We start from the raw sequence: 3,983 nt of genomic DNA, 5'->3' as shown, positions 1-3,983 counted from the left end.
AAGACCCAGTGGTTAGAAAATTTATCTAAATTAGTAGAAAACACCTGAATACGTAAAAAAGATTTAGAACAGCAACATAAGAGCTGCACTACTGCACAAAATCTTCTACTAATCCGTGCACTCAAAACTTATGAAGTTAAATTTACATAATAAATTTATGTGGTCCCCACAATTATGTGTGGAAGTAAAATTAATTATTTTACAGTATTTTAATTTTACTGAATCGTTACACTAGTTAAGGAGATTTCTTTGAAGAAGACATTTTAAATAGTTCAGGAGTTTATGAATTATACGCTAATCAGGTATTTAGCATAAGGTTATGTGAACAAAGTTGAATGCATGAAGAGATTTTTAAAAAGCAATAATGGTTTGCGACCCCAAAATTAAGAGAGCTAAATATATATATATATATATATATATATATATATATATATATATATATATATATATATATATATATATATATATATATATATATATATATATATATATATATATATATATATATATATATATATATATATATATATATATATATATATATATATATACTAGGAGGCTCCACCCCCTCCTCGCTAACGCTCGCCAACCCCCGAGAATTGCTACGCAATCCTATGTGGTTCACGCCGTGAACCATGGCTCGCTGCGCTCGCTCGCCAATGAACACAATGTTCTAGCACAAAGACATAGTATATTATCATCAAAGACATAGTATTTTATCATCAAAGACATAGCATTGTACTTATGTAGAAGAATTCTATCAATGTTCTTATTGGCTTTTAAAAAAGTAGATTAGTTATTTAGATTGTACATGGTGAAAAAATCAAAACGTTAGCTAAATGAGTAACATATTAGCGAAATAAATTATCAAATATTGCAGTTACTCACCTAAATTCAACTAAATGTGTATAATAAATTAGTTAATGCTAGAAATTCTGCAAGTTTTAGAAAAAAAAATTTATTATTTAAAAATATAAACTTTAAACCCTAACTTTTCCTTGTGAGATAATAACCCTCAAAAAGTCTTTCATTTTCAAGAACACAAAAATTTGTTTTATCACCAAATGAAATATTTTTTGGTGATCAGCATTATTGAAATCAATTTCTATATTAATTAACATTTGTGATAAAGTACTTAACATTTTGGAACAAAATAAGGATGTCTTACATACTCTTACATACTATGTACAATATTTCCAAGCTTTTGAAGGGATAATATGAACTTCTGTTAGACATCAATTTTAAAATTTAAAATCAAAAGATTAGTTTAAGACCAATTGTTCTACTTTTGAAACATTGGCTTTTCAAGGGTTCTATTTGCAGATTTTAAGCGATCTCTTGAGTTATTGTGTATGAATTTCATTCAATTGGTATTACGACGTCAACATATCGCATTGTATAATATTGGTATTACGTTGTCAACGTATAACTATTTCAAGCTTTAAGAAAAGATATAAATTAATAAAAATTTTCCTATATGGTTTCTTTATGGGTTTCCAAGTGGATACTATTTGGAAGTGGAAGATATGTACTGTAACAAGTGACCTTGACCACCGTCAGTGAAGAATGCCGCCTTGTCAAACGCCCGTGTTCCAGAAATGTGAGTTAATCAAATTTAATTTATTTGGCTGATCTTTTCTTTATTCGATATTTAAGCGGTTAAACACTATTAGAAACTTCGGATCTTTTTGGATCTTCGGATCGCTAAAATCTTCATATCGTGCCACGTTTGATCATCTCGACGTGTGGCAGTATGGCAGAGTGGCTAGATACGTTACCCTAGCGTGACAGAGGCCCCGAGTTTAATCCTCAGTGCTCGAAGAAAATTTAAGTATGTGTATATGATCTTTAAGCTTCTGTTTATATCTTTTAGAAGCTTCTAGAATGCTCCATTTCATCATCTCTTGCTCATGTATTCAATTCGGTATAAGCTCATTCCTTCTACGTGACAATAATAGTGTGCTTTACAAAATGGTACTATGACTCATGACTGTAAGCTGTGTTATGAATGGGAGAACGGCGCATTTGAACGAACACTTTTATTTCTGAAATTAATTATTTTGTTTAGACATAAGTAAGAGAACTTAATTGTTCATCTAAAGTAACGAGTTAAGTCAAATTTAATTATTTTCCTGAATTCTGTAGCCCAAGTATTTTAAGTATTGTTAATCGCACTTGAATCTTAACTTACGAAAGAAAGGTTGGGTGCTCATCAGTAAAATTAATTTACCTTTACAATATTCCTTTTCTTGATAAATAAATTGAAAGCTTTGGTGAATTGAAAACTTCATGGAATAGAGTTGTTCTTTGAAGAACTAAACTGTATGCGAGGAAACAACGGTGAACCTAAGAGTTGGAGTACCTTTGGACATTTTGAGGTATACAAAAGATGCATTAGAATACATTTAAATATAATTAAATTGAATTGTTAAAATGAAAGTAATCACAAAGAAATGAAATCAATAAATATATTTAAAATACATTAAAATTAAATAAATATATTAAAATTCAAAATTAATTATTTTAATTTTTATTACATGCAGAGCAAAGACCCAGTGGTTAGAAAATTTATCTAAATTAGTAGAAAACACCTGAATACGTAAAAAAGATTTAGAACAGCAACATAAGAGCTGCACTACTGCACAAAATCTTCTACTAATCCGTGCACTCAAAACTTATGAAGTTAAATTTACATAATAAATTTATGTGGTCCCCACAATTATGTGTGGAAGTAAAATTAATTATTTTACAGTATTTTAATTTTACTGAATCGTTACACTAGTTAAGGAGATTTCTTTGAAGAAGACATTTTAAATAGTTCAGGAGTTTATGAATTATACGCTAATCAGGTATTTAGCATAAGGTTATGTGAACAAAGTTGAATGCTTTGTTTTAAAAAAATGTTAGGATACTGAAATGGAATGATGGATGTTGAATGAATGAAGAGGTTTTTAAAAAGCAATAATGGTTTGCGACCCCAAAATTAAGAGAGCTAAATATATATATATATATATATATATATATATATATATATATATATATATATATATATATATATATATATATATATATATATATATATATATATATATATATATATATATATATATATATATATATATACTAGGAGGCTCCGCCCCCTCCTCGCTAACGCTCGCCAACCCCCGAGAATTGCTACGCAATCCTATGTGGTTCACGCCGTGAACCATGGCTCGCTGCGCTCGCTCGCCAATGAACACAATGTTCTAGCACAAAGACATAGTATATTATCATCAAAGACATAGTATTTTATCATCAAAGACATAGCATTGTACTTATGTAGAAGAATTCTATCAATGTTCTTATTGGCTTTTAAAAAAGTAGATTAGTTATTTAGATTGTACATGGTGAAAAAATCAAAACGTTAGCTAAATGAGTAACATATTAGCGAAATAAATTATCAAATATTGCAGTTACTCACCTAAATTCAACTAAATGTGTATAATAAATTAGTTAATGCTAGAAATTCTGCAAGTTTTAGAAAAAAAAATTTATTATTTAAAAATATAAACTTTAAACCCTAACTTTTCCTTGTGAGATAATAACCCTCAAAAAGTCTTTCATTTTCAAGAACACAAAAATTTGTTTTATCACCAAATGAAATATTTTTTGGTGATCAGCATTATTGAAATCAATTTCTATATTAATTAACATTTGTGATAAAGTACTTAACATTTTGGAACAAAATAAGGATGTCTTACATACAATAAATTAAAATGCATGGCTGTTAGCATTACCCGAGAAATACCATGTGGAGGTCGCCATGCTGCATTTCTAATCGGGGAGTTTTGATTTTGGCACTTCCCCTTGACTACTGCCAATACTTAATATTGCACTTGATCTCTGCAATCTATGTCTTAAATAACATTCCTCAACACTTTCTTGGGCTCTTCTAACACGTTTCATTACGTTTAAAAGCCCTAGCAGCTTCACTAATATTCTGC

Source organism: Parasteatoda tepidariorum, chromosome 7 (genome assembly GCF_982258835.1).
Source record: "Parasteatoda tepidariorum strain Cologne lab strain chromosome 7, Ptep-v5.0, whole genome shotgun sequence".
NCBI lineage: Eukaryota > Metazoa > Arthropoda > Arachnida > Araneae > Theridiidae > Parasteatoda > Parasteatoda tepidariorum.
Note: the sequence above shows the minus strand (reverse complement) of the source record.